Source organism: Aquila chrysaetos, chromosome 2 (genome assembly GCF_900496995.4).
Source record: "Aquila chrysaetos chrysaetos chromosome 2, bAquChr1.4, whole genome shotgun sequence".
In the NCBI taxonomy this organism is placed as follows: domain Eukaryota; kingdom Metazoa; phylum Chordata; class Aves; order Accipitriformes; family Accipitridae; genus Aquila; species Aquila chrysaetos.
This window is the reverse complement of record NC_044005.1, coordinates 57127347-57139999: the sequence shown is the minus strand read 5'-3', so window position 1 is coordinate 57139999 and position 12653 is coordinate 57127347. Positions and strand designations below refer to the sequence as shown.

The 12653-nt window shown below is 49.2% G+C and overlaps 1 long non-coding RNA gene across 1 annotated transcript; it reads left to right on the top strand.

The window, feature by feature from the left end:
• The first annotated feature begins 2736 nt into the window (after positions 1-2736).
• Positions 2737-12426, top strand: LOC121232659. Its single transcript, XR_005931522.1, has 4 exons — positions 2737-2833; positions 5041-5119; positions 6978-7086; positions 12190-12426. It is a non-coding gene; the product is annotated as an uncharacterized LOC121232659 (long non-coding RNA).
• Positions 12427-12653: the final 227 nt, after the last annotated feature.

Here is a 12653-nt window from a genome sequence, read left to right as displayed (position 1 = left end):
CTTTCTTTCTTCTAAATTGTAACGTAAAAGCGTTTCTCTGGGCTGAATGGCCACGCAGTAGCTGAGTGCATCTCCCTTCTCCGTATTGCTGGTATTGGAACGGAACACCTCCATGCACACTTAGCTGAACGCCAGCTCTTCTCCATCCATCTGGAGGGCTGCAAACTCCCCCAGAGCGTTCTGCACCCTCCCGGCCGGGTGGTTTGGCTCAGTGCTGGGACTGGTGTAGGCGCAGGTATGGGGATGACTGGGGAAGGGGCAGGAGAGCTGGGAGGAGACCAGGATGGGATGGAGGAGCTCAGGAGCCCAGGGTGGCTGGCCAGGAGCTCTGCCAGGGGTTGCCTGCCATCTGCTGGCAAATCCCACGGGAGGGATGGAGCCCAGGAGGCAGCTGGAAAAGGAAAGTTCTTGTGGTTTGGTGGTATCGCTCCGGCCAGAGACAACACTATGGTTTTCTGGTAGGACCGGGGGCCCAGCAGAGTGATGCTTCCAGCTGGCGAGGCTGAAGGCTGCGTTACTGTCCAACCTGTTTCCATAACCCCGTCGCTCTGGCTGGGCTGCAGAGGGATGTGGCCCTGGCAAAATGAAGCCCTGAAATGCCCGGTCCGCCATTGCCTGGTATCCACGTACATCCTGATGCCGATGTCTCACCTCTGTGTCCCACATTTGCCCACCTCCAGCGGTGCCCGCGGTGCCCACCACCCCAGGGTCAGCCTGTTCTCTGCAGAGTTTCGTAGCCCCGAGCTGTGCTGGATTCAGGGCTACGGCACTTTCTCGCCAAAGCAGGCGTCATCAGCGCCTTTCCTCTGGGGCTGGAGGAGGGTGAGATGAGGATGATCCCACAGCAGACTCTTGGCTGCGGGGCCAACGGAGAGAAGCAGCCCTTGGGATGAGCCCTTCACCTGCCCACGCTGGGACCAACCCCAGAGCCGAGGCTGATCTCCCGCAGGCTGGGAAGGAGCTGGGGCAGGCAGAGCAGCGCCGTCTGGCTGGGCAGTCGGGCACTGTGGCGATGCGATGGGGCAGACGTCAGTGAGTTCAGTCTGGCCGGCTGGGAGTTTTGCATTTCTGGGCAGTGGTGCCTGAATCCATTTATATATCAGAGTGCTCTTGTGGTCTGGGGCCTGGGCAACAAGGCAAAGAGGATCTGTACGTGTTCCTGGTGCAGGAAGAACAACGCTGTGATATACAGCAAGTGCCTCCCTCCCCCATATCTCTGCTGTGGAGATAAGCCGTGTTTTTCCTGAGCCTCGTTGCTTGCACAGGGAACCTGTTTTCCAGATTACCGGGCACGTATTTTGGCTTCTTAACATCTGAGTTGTCAGATAACACTGGAGACTAAGTTAATGCACAGAGCAAAGGCACCCCAAGAGCCCAGCCTGCTGGGTCGAGCACCATTAGCACCATCAGCAGGCACAGCAGATGTGCCCACATGCCGCAGGGCTCTGGTGTAGCCGGGCTGGGATGCTCCTTGCTCCCCACCAGCAGCTGGGACTTCTCTCCTGCAGCTGCCACGGTCACCTCTGCTGCGGAGCCTCGTCTGAGCGTCCTGCCGGCAGCAAGGACGCTGGACAAGAACCAGCCCCTGCCCTAGAAAGCGCTGCTGGTCATGCTGTTGGCTCAGTCTTGCTTGTCTCTGCTCAGGATTTCTTCCCTCTCTGTGAAAAGCTGGGCTGGAATAAATGGCTCAGCACTGCTCACCATGGCCATGGTTCTGATTTTTATTTCTCTGTTCCCTTCCTTTTTTTCCCCACTAGGACTGGATTAGGCTGAGTTTTGTGGCTGGGCAGTCTGGAGTAGTGCCAGACCCTGGTTGTGAGCAGTGGCAATTGTGTGGGACAGAGGTTTTGGTGAGTTTTTCTGGAAGTTTGTGGCATTCCAGCACATCCGTCCATGCAAAACCAGGCAGTGTGTCTGCTTTGGCCCTTCTGTACATTTTGAACCATCTCTGAATGAAAGCTATGTGTGGGCAGCTCAGAAACGAAGCCAGGAATAGTTCTGGTACCAGGGGACAGGCATTCTTGGGTATCAACTCTGGCTGCTGCGACAGTGACTTCTTTAGCCCTGAGAGTTACAGGAGCCAGTACTTGCGATGCTTTTTGCTACATCTTAACTTTGATTTTTTTTAATCCACCAGTTGTCCCGGCCTGTTTGACTCTCTTGTCTCGCTCAGGTGTGCTAGCTATGCCTCTTTTGTAATAAACTTTTAAACACTTGCAAACACCCTTGCATCCCTAACCTGGGGAGGGGATTATTACCAGTCACGTAGAGTTCCTGTCTAGTAGCAGCAAACCCCACTGCAATCGCTTCCTAACAGCATCTGGAGGCAGACACGTGGCCTTAATGTAAGGCAGGTATTTGTAAGTGGGATGGGTACTGAGACTGTAAAAAGAAGGAAGACACTGTTTAATGAGACGGCCTGTACTATGTACATGTGTGACATTTGCTGTAAAGCTGTAAAAACTGTCCATCTTTCTCTCCAAGCTACTTTCTGGCTGTGTTTCTGTATCCCCCACGATTCGGAGCTGTTGAAATAGTTCTAAACATTAGGGGTATTGCACAACTTTTGAGATAATGCTGCCAGTCTTGCTCAATGGCAGGGCGATAATAATGGCAGGCTCTTACAAAAAATACCTGCAGGGAGAGATCCTGGTTTCGTTTGCTTGTTTGTTTTAAGCTGAACTGCCTTATTTGCATTTGCTGGTGCCAAATTCTGTTGCTCCCTCTGCCATATAACTGAATGCTGGTTTAGTTACCTTAAAATGCAGCCTGAAACAATTCCTGTGCTTCATCAACTGCTGGAAATCATGCAGCTGAGGAGAAGAGAATTCAGGTGTTTTCAGGAGATACTTTGGCAGTGAAAAGGGAAGGTGATGCTCAGGGGGTTGGCACCTCATGTGCAGTCTCCAAAGAAACTTGGCGGGGGGGGGGGGGAAGGAGTAACAGCACTTCTTTGCTTCACTTGCAGAGCTGCAGCCTTTTGCTCTGCTTTCCCTGAACCACCTCTCCACCTACCTATCATTAACATTAAAACCCATACCCTATTAATGGCTGTCATTAAAAATTGAGGGTTTTCTGTCCTGTGCCAATAGAGAGGGTTTCTCTGCCCGGGAGCACAGCCCCTGAGCCCTTTGGCGGTGGTGCAAGGGCTCCCATCGACTCCGGCGGGTGCTGGCTCCCGGCCCAGGACAGCCGTCGCTGCCAAGAGCCGCGCTGCCGCCTGCTCTCCGAGAGAGAACCCGATACCAGGGCAAAACCCGGGACAGCTGCAGCAGTCACACACCAGCGCGCCATTTGGAGACTTACACAGGGGCACAAAAATGAGCTGCGCCTTAATATAACTTATTACAGCCAGCTAAGCCATGCTTTGCAGAAGAAAATTACATCCTCCACCATATATCCTAAAGCTGTTGCTGCATCGAGGTGTTCTGAAGGCACAATAAGATCTTAAAAATGCATCAGACAAAACGAAACGGTTTTCTTGTAGCGTCACGGTAATCCTGATTAGGGCTATAAGGCACGAATGTGTGAGATACATGGCTTCTTAAACAGGGGCTGTTTATGCAAGCGTTTCCTTGCCGTGCCTGCTGGGAATACAGCCTTGACAGGAAAACGACATTTGCAAACAAATGAGCAGAGAGACACCAGCAAGTTCTCATCTCGGAGGGAAATTAGCATTTTAATATTCTGCACGGGGCTTGCTAGACGGCCAGGGCTCATAGGTGCTGTGTAATAATGACACTGATAATTAATAATAAATCTGATGCTGAAATGCCGGAGAGTCAGGGCTGTCTGCATCCCTGGCATGCGGCGGGGGCTCAGGGTGGGAGCTGCTCTCGTGACAGATACATCCCTGAGAGTATTTTACAAATGGGGATAGGAGACTCACAGCTAAAATTAAGGGATAAGGGGGGTGGCTGGTAAGAGAGCTGAGTGGTATGGAAGTCATGAAAAAACTTAGGTGCTGAGAGAAGGGAGGACGAAAGTATTACAGGCCTGATGCTGCTCCCGATGTTGTGCTGGGACCGAGCATCCTTCGGCAGCGCTGGCCCAGGCTTCCCCTCCCTTGCAAAGAGCTGGTCCCCTCCAGGCAGAGACAGCGGGGACGCGGGGCTTGCGGTTTGGGGAGCGGGATGAGCAAGGATGGAGGCGGGGGGTGATGGACTCCCTGCAGCTCACAGGTGGTGAGGGACTCGGTGGGACAGGGGGAAGGCGGAGGGGATGGAGCCTGACCGGGGGGATAGCTCTGAGGCTTCGCCCAGCAGAAGGGTGGGCTGAGCCCCGGCTGACGGCAGCACGAAGGGAAGGCAGGAGCTGTCAGCTGGCAGGGGGAACCCCCCTGTGCCGCCAGGGAGGCGGATGCTGCTGGTCTGGGTCCGAGCGCCAGGTCTGGGGACTCACGTTTCTCTTCCACAGCCTTGCACGGAGCTGGGAGGAGATGCTGCCGCAGTTCCCGGCCGGCCCGGCTCTGCCATCCGTCACGGCATCGCGTGATACATCTTGTAAAGAAGGGGTGCAAAAATTACCAAAACCGTGTGGAGCAGTTTGCATGGGGAACGTCTCCCACGAGCAGATCCTCCTGTGCCTGGGTTGAGACCACTAATTTAAGATGACGAAGGTTTGAAGCCTCCCTGGCACAGGCTGTTGAACCTCCATCTGCCCCAGTCCCGTCCCGGGACTGTGGGATCCAGGCTAACTGGGAGTGTTTATCCTGCCAGACGGCTTGAGGGGTTTTACTCCCCTGCAAGCTGCTTGGAGGGATGCACCGAGTGCAAGTTTTTCACAGGCAAGGCACATCTCGTAACATTACGGTATGTCGCATAGCCACAGTGAGGCATTTCTGGCGGCATCTGACGCTGTGGCAATTAATTAACAGTGGGCACAGCAGGTGCCTCTTTAGCCCGAAGCTGCAATTTCTCTGCAGGCACTTCCCTGTAACCTGCTTCTGATGTGATTTTTCTGTCAAATGTATCTGTTGCTCTCACTCTTCTTTTTTTTTTTTTTTTTAATTTTAATGACGGCTTTTACTGTTCTCACCAGAGCCATTTGCCAGCTGCCGCAGTCAGCTATTCCCCACACATGCAGGAGAGGCTCAAAGCGGGACTTCATTTTGCAGAAGGTGAGAAACGCACAGGCTGGGGCTGCTGGCTGGCACCGCTCCCTCACCGGGGTGCTCTCGGAGCCTCGGCTGCTCTTTTTTTTCTGTCCTAGAGATAATCCTAGAGATATCTCTGGCCAGGATAACCTCAGCCTTACCGTTCTGGGCAGGAGTTTCTGAGAACTGATTGCACTTCATTGTTTTATCTCCTATTTCTGTATGTGTATGTTGGAGGTCTTTCTCTGAGATCTGCCTGGGTGGCTTTTGCCTCTTTTATGGGATTCTAAAATTATCGGCTGATGCTTATTCTCTTTGTTGGGTGAAATGTTTACAGCCTCTTGCTAAATCCACACGGTTCCTCTCTAATTTGGGTTTCTGTCTTCTTCAAACCCAAAAGAGAGAGAGATATTTTGAGTCCAAATTAGTTGTCTGGAAATTGTACTTTGAGGGAAAAACCATGCTGCAAACTGTGCAGTAGGTAAGGCTGAAACCCAACTGATAGCTACATTCTCTAGCTGGGGAGGTTTAACCGAGGCCGCTTTCCTCCCAGATGCCCGTTTTGCTGGGCTACGTGTACTGTTTGTGTAAGACAGAGAACTGAGTTTAGACCCCTGTTTTCATAATTATGTTACAGACTCATATTGGTAGTATCTTAATGTCCCGTGCAAACTACCGAATTGAGCCTAGCCTCTTGCGTTTTGAGTCGTACCTTGCCCTCACTACCACGAGGTGTCCATAGGTTTGGCATCTGCTCTTGCCCTTTGTAGGCCACGAGCTAGACAAATCCCAAGCCGTGAAATGTCTGTACAGGCTGGTGGCACCAAAGCCACAAACTGGAGCACCTGTGGATGTGGACCCAGGCAAAACAAGGTGAGTTAATGAGGCTGTAAAGCAATTTCTCCAGGCAATGGAGATGGGAACGTCTAGAAATGCACCTGCCAAAAATGGCTCTCAGCTGCATGGGTGAGAGCGTGTGTTAGCAATGGTTTTAGGACAGACAAAATGATTATGCATGCAACCCACAGAGCTTCTGGGAGAGGAAGGTCAGGCCTGTAATTGGAGCAATAACAGGGGAAAGATCTGCTGTGGTCCATGTTTTTTCAGTCCCTCCTAGCGTGCCCACAAGGCAGCCAGCCGTGCGGCTTAGCATTAGGCAGGGCTTTCTTATCCTGCCACCCTTTGCCTGTGGTCAGGACCACATCATTCATGGCCACACCAGTCTTGCCCCAAAGTAAATGATAAGTCAATAAATCAGGAATGACAAAAATGTTGCCATTGCAATTTCAGGCAGGATTTAGCCAAATCTGCTCTATTTTTTTTCTTATGATCAGGTTAGTTCTTGCACAAGTGCAGCTCTGAAGGCAATTTATAAGAGCTGGAAGTGTGAGAGTACATTTTCCACAGAGGACTGTGTAGATGAGCAATTTACACTGCTGTGCAGATTAGTGATTTACACTGTTTTTCACTTGCTGCAGGAAGAGAAGTCTGTAAAATAAAGGGAGCTTTTCAAGAGAATGTGGTCACCAAGCACACCTCCAGGATTTTGCTTCGTTGGAAATGGCGAGGATGTTATTTGCATTCTCAGCAATAAATAAATTTTCTCCGTCTCTCTGGTGCCCAGACTGTGCAGCTTCCATGAAGAGCTGTGCCTTCAGGCCTCCTCTCATGCACTCATTCAAATACACACAAAGGATCACACCAGGAAGCAAGTGATGAAGTTGCAGTTTTTGCAGCTCTGGAAATCCAGCCAGGAACCCTGAGTGAAGTTGGGGATATTAGCTAGACCTCCAAAATCAGCGCCTGCACAAGCAGGAGGTTGTCTGGAGCCTGCCTTTCGGATTTATATATATTTTTTATTTTTCAATCTCTTCTCAAACAGGCTGTCGTGCTGCCTCCGTGGCTCTGAAGTGTACACATGCACCTTGGATGGAGATAAAGTATCACCATCTACTGGCGGCTGAAAGGATGACGGCAGAAAATTTTAGAAGGTAAGGAAATAAAAGAATTGGCTGTGCTTTTGCCAGGTACCCGTGAGAGATGCTGCAGAGAGCCCTGCTCCAAGGGAGGGGAAGGTGGCTCGCAGGGCCGCTTTGTACCACCTCACCCTGCAGGTCCCCCCTCCCGCAGCCTCCTCGGCTGCATTAGGGAGCTGAAGCCTGGCAGAGTATTTCTAACTCACCCTTGCTGTGGTTGCACCTGCCCTTTGGTCTCGCGTGCAGGAAAAGGTGACGCTCCTGGCACTGTTTGCCCAGAGTCTGCGTGACATATTGGGTGATGCTTCGATGGGCTGGAACAGTTGTGGTTTGGACACCTGGAAATGGGAAATGAAGGCTGTGCCCACGAGCCACGCTAGCCCGGGAAGCAGCCAGTCCTTTCCCAGAGGAGCTGGGCTCAGGTCTCTGGGCCGCCAAGGGCTCCGGCCAGCTGGGCAGCTTCCAGGCTGTCACAGCCAGGTGTCAAGTGCAGAAAAGATCCTGTTTCTGCTATGCCCTTTGCTGCGAAGTGATCGGTGAACCCAGAGCAGGGGTGTGTGAAGATAGGAAGACGCTATTTGCTGTTCCAATTCACACGTGTCGATGGGTTGTTGAGATCAGACGGGGACGTGACAAGCTGCGGTGGCCTGGAGGACAGGGAGGAGGTGGGGTCATCCGTGGTGACAGGGAAGGTGCTCCACAGTCGACAACTTTGCTGCTGTCCTTCCCTAAAGAGTGGGAGAAAGCACAGCCGTGGCTTGGCTTGCACTCTCCAGAAATGCCCCAGCAGAGGTGTGGGGTCCCGCACCCTCAGCATGGGTGAGCATGGCTAGAGGCAGCGATGGAGGGAACAGTGCTGGGGATGGGATCTCTTTGCTCAAGGGCCCCCACAGCTACCCAGTCCCACCCGCCGAAGGCAGTGAGAGGCAATGGTGTATATAGGCAGCGGCGCTGAGGTGGACCTGCGACACGGGCACGCTTCTGTTGAGCTGAGACAGTGGAGCCCATGGAGCTGACCACCAGCAATGGGTGGCAATGGGCCACCCACACCCCCCTGGGATAACTTCTCCAGGGGGCTGCAGACAAGTCCTAGCCCATCTTTGGCCAGTGCTCACCAGCCCCTGCAGGGTCTGGGGGAGATGGAGCAGAAGAGCAGGGGAGGTGGTGGGAGGAAGCGGAGTGAAGATGTGTCAAAGCAGCTGGGAAACTTACTGAGAGGAGAACAGACAAGGATTTCATGGCAGTGGTGGGGGATCTCCTTCAGTAACAGCAGCTCTTGCCCTGTTTCCCCAAGGTACCTGCATGACTTGGCCTTCTGATAAAACCTTGCCTTTGGTTTGTATGCAGAGTGTGTCAAGGTGGCAGGCGTGCTGGAGGTTGCAGTACAATGTAGGCACGCAGCTTTATTCACTGCATGGTCATTTCCCCTACTTGCTGGATGCGTTTTGAAGCTTGGGCCGAACTTCATGTTGCTGCAGCTGCCAGCATCCAGGTTTTAGTGTGGACGCGGTCTCTGCCGAGACAGCAGGATAGAAACAGTCTGCAGATACATTTCTGTCAGTTGCCAGTAAAGGTGCACAGGAGATGTGTCTCTTCTTCCCAAGCTACTTGGACCTGTTGTGTTGAATACTCCTAAGAGGAATTCCTAGGAACACCATTACCCAGCAGATGGGTCATGTGGACTTCTAAGATAGACACCACCAGGCTCTACTAAATCTTGACTTTGCTTCTGATTGCCAGTTAAAAGGCAATCAGAGGGAAAAGGGACTAAGAGTCACCCCATCTTTAGGTGGTTTTTGCTTTTTCTTACTGAGGACATTATGACTTCTCTTTAAGCACCATCATCTCCCCCCTGTTTCCAAAAGGCCATCAGAAAGCAAAGATAAACACCTCTGGGTTTCAAGAAAATGTTGTTTAGGGTGAGCCTCTCTGTCCATACATCACTGCTGTTTCCTTCTCTTCATTCTACTGTTCTGGGCATTTGCAATGTGCCACAGTAATCACAGCCTGCGTCCCTGCCCAAGCAATGCCTGTCCCTCACACCAGGTTGTGAGTGCCCAGCAGCCGGTAGAGCAACTGCTGAGTTGGGAGGAAGCAGGTTGTGCTGGGGGCCTCCTCTGACACCGTCACGGGGTATTTTAATATTTTGGGTTTGTTCCACCTAGCCACAAAACTCCAGTATAGCGGATTTTCTATGAAAGGAACCGCAGCCTTGGTTCTGGGGAAAGCAGCAAGTCTCACATCCTGGAAATCGTGGGACTGAAAATATAGCAACTTGTGTTGCTGGGTGCATGACTCCTTTCAGGCGACCAGGGAATAGTGCTGAGGTACTGTTTAGGACATGTGTGGGCTCTGCTGGAACTTTGTCAAAGTCACAACTTTCCACAAAATGTTTCAACATCACTGAATTGGCAAATTCTAATGAAAGAAATATTTCAGCTAATTTTTCTCTACCCTTCTCTTGTGGGTAACACATGACACAAAGGGAAGAGGGTGTTAAAATTCAAATAAAAATCTATTTTTAATTTTAAAAAGGCGAGCCTTGCAAGCACACACCGTGCATTATGATACAGCATTTAACTATGTGACTCTGCTGTACAATTATTTCCCAGGGCAAACATATAAAGGAGTAGGATTAAGGTTGCACAGGCTGCTGTAAGTCTAGTTTCTTATAATTTTCTGACTCTTAGTTTTGCAAAAAAAAGAGAGTGTCCCTTTTTCATTTAATGGTTTTAGATGCCAGTATATGTAATAACACAAAAGCAGTGTGGCTTGGAGCCAGTGCAAGAGGACAGCAGTCCGGCATAAGAAGCAATCGTCTTTCTGGGACAGCAGAGGAGGAAATGTCAGGCAACGGGGCTGTCCTCCAGGCTGGAAAGCGCAGCAAAACATTTCCTACCCCATGGCAAATGCAGCTGCAGCAGCTGCCTGCCTCTCCCAGAAAGCAGAGGACAGAGGTTCATTTTCCTAGGTCACTGCTGCTATAACCATTAAGATTTTTGTTGTTCTCAGATTATTTTGCTTTGACTTATTTTCATTGGAGCCAAATGAAGACATTGAGAATTGCAAATGAGTAATGTCTGATCTCAAGGCTTAAGCTAAATGTCTTTACTAGTTTTTTCCTGTACCACCAGGAGATAGAAGGGAGAATTAGGTTCAGCTTTGCAGTCCTTACGTATTGAAAATGTCCTTCAATATGCCAGTGACTGCACAGGGAATACTTGTCTGGCTTTTGAGATATATGACGGATCATTTGCTTTGTTATTTTTTCCAATACTAGTGTTTTTTGCAGCTTATTTTGGCTATCTTTTTAAAGAAAAAATCTTCCAAGTGTATCAGCAAATCAGGCATTATTTTGTGCACTGTGGTTATCCTATGCTTCTCTGAAGAGAATTATCTACAAAATAAATAAACTTCTAAGAAGGGCATTATGAAAATACCCCACAACTGAAAAAAAATGTGTTTTTCATATCAAAATTTGTGCCTCAGCCATTTTTCACTGTTTTGTTGGCAACCACCGATGTTGGATCAGAGGGAAAATATGTTCCAAAATATATTTTGCTGTGACTATTTTGGATTCAATGGCCCATTTGATTGTGCCAAGCAGATCAACATTCAAAACACCTTATTAATAAAACTTTCTTCTGCTTGTTTGCAAAAGCAAAACACAAGACCTATTTATGGAGAGAGACTCTTAAAAAAATATTCCATGCCCCTGAACCACGTGCACTACAAACCCATTTGTTTGGTTAGTTCATTGTCACTTCCACACAGACAATTCTGCTTTTTTTTGTACTGTTTTCAAAGAGTTGCTTGCTGAAATCAGGGTGCCGGCAGCCCTGGGTCTCCCCTGACATTTTTGTTTTCGTATTTTTGTTTCTGGCACCCGTTGGAACCGAGTCCTCTCTGTCACTGGGGAGAAAGCTTGGGCTCTCATTGGCAATTAATGCTGCATTTACTGATGCAAGTCGAGGTGCTCTTTTATTATGACTTCCTAAGCAGGATGCATATTCCTCACAGCCTTTTTTTAGCCTCTGCAAAAATCTGTTGGAACTACTTACGTAAGAGAGACTGGGTTTCTTTGTGGTTTTGTGCCAGAGTTGTCCCTTCTCTATTTCTTCTCCCTTCAGTAAGGATTGGACATGGGGTGATTTTTTTACAACATGTTTTTAAAGTACATCCCTCATTCTACAGCAACTTAGAGACACTTTGCTCAGTGACATTTGTGTCAATACACAGCGGCATTGTTTTACTGCCTGTTGCCAGGTAAACAGTACCATGGCATTGAATGGGATCACTCAGAAGGGGACAGGTTGCAGGATCAAGCTCTTGGTCTAGATTCCAATATATTTTGAAGCTAATCCAAGAGAAAGCGTTGGTTTTACTGTGTAAACTCTGTGGCTTTTGTATGAGCTGTGTAAAAGTCGTATGCTTGCTTAGCTCTAGAGCTGCCCGGTAGCAGTAAGGCGCTCGGTGCTTTACATCCACCCCTGAGCAGGGGCCCTGAACTTCCCTGGGGCCTTGGAATAAGCTGATCCAAGAAACTCAAGACCCAGCAGGTCTGTCATGGAGGGCAGGACTTCGTTTCTGTTGCATCTTTACTGAATACATAAATTCAAAAGGAATTTGGGGATGGGGAAGTATGGAAACAAAATTATATAATAGCGTTTGAATTTTTGCAGTGAAGAAGAAACTAAAAATGTAATACAGAAATAGGATCATTTTGTCACAGCTGGATAACTTGGAAATTACCAACTGGAATTCTACCACGTTTCTGAAAATGTTGTCTTTCAGGAAGCCAGCTAAGGAGAGTTGCAGTCTAGAAATTATTCCGACACAAAGTTTTTAACAACTGAGTACCTACTTGAGGGAAGTGCCAGCAGTGCCCTGCTGCCTCTGCTCTCTTTCCAGAGGAGTGAGTTGAACGATGCTTCCACACTGCACATGACCACTTGGTTAAGATTTACTTTGAAACTATGGTCCCTAGCTTTTGGCCAAAGCTTCTCATAGTTTAACAGTTTAAACAGCCTTAAAACAGTATCATCTGCCTTGCAGGACTCTTTATTCCTAATTTGATCTGATTTTTAATATTATTTTTTTTTAAATTTCAAAACACAGGGAGGAAGAATACTCTGGAGAGCACTGTTGGGACATATTTCTCAGGGTACAAGAGCATGTCTCACCTGAGATCCTGACACTGAGCTTGTCAACTCCATGAGCGTCCTTCTGGCAATGGGTTTGTCCATCCAGCTATGGTTGGTGTTACTGTGACTTGTTATGTTTTACCAAAGTACTATTTTCACTGTGAAGAAATGTCCCCAACACAAGGATATTTCCAAAATCTGTGAAAACTTTCAAGCCCCAAGAACATTTGGAGTGTTTTGGAGACATGGAGCCACCCCACTCAATGCATGGGAGGGAATCCAGGAAAAGCCTCTTTTTGGCAGCTCCTCAGTGATGTAGGATCCCGAGCCCTGGCTAAAAAACTGTGTAGGCTTTGGAGGACATACAGGTTTCATTAAATGTTGATGCAACATTGTTTCTCCAAACACTGAAGTGCTTTTGGAAGTGCAGCCCTAGAG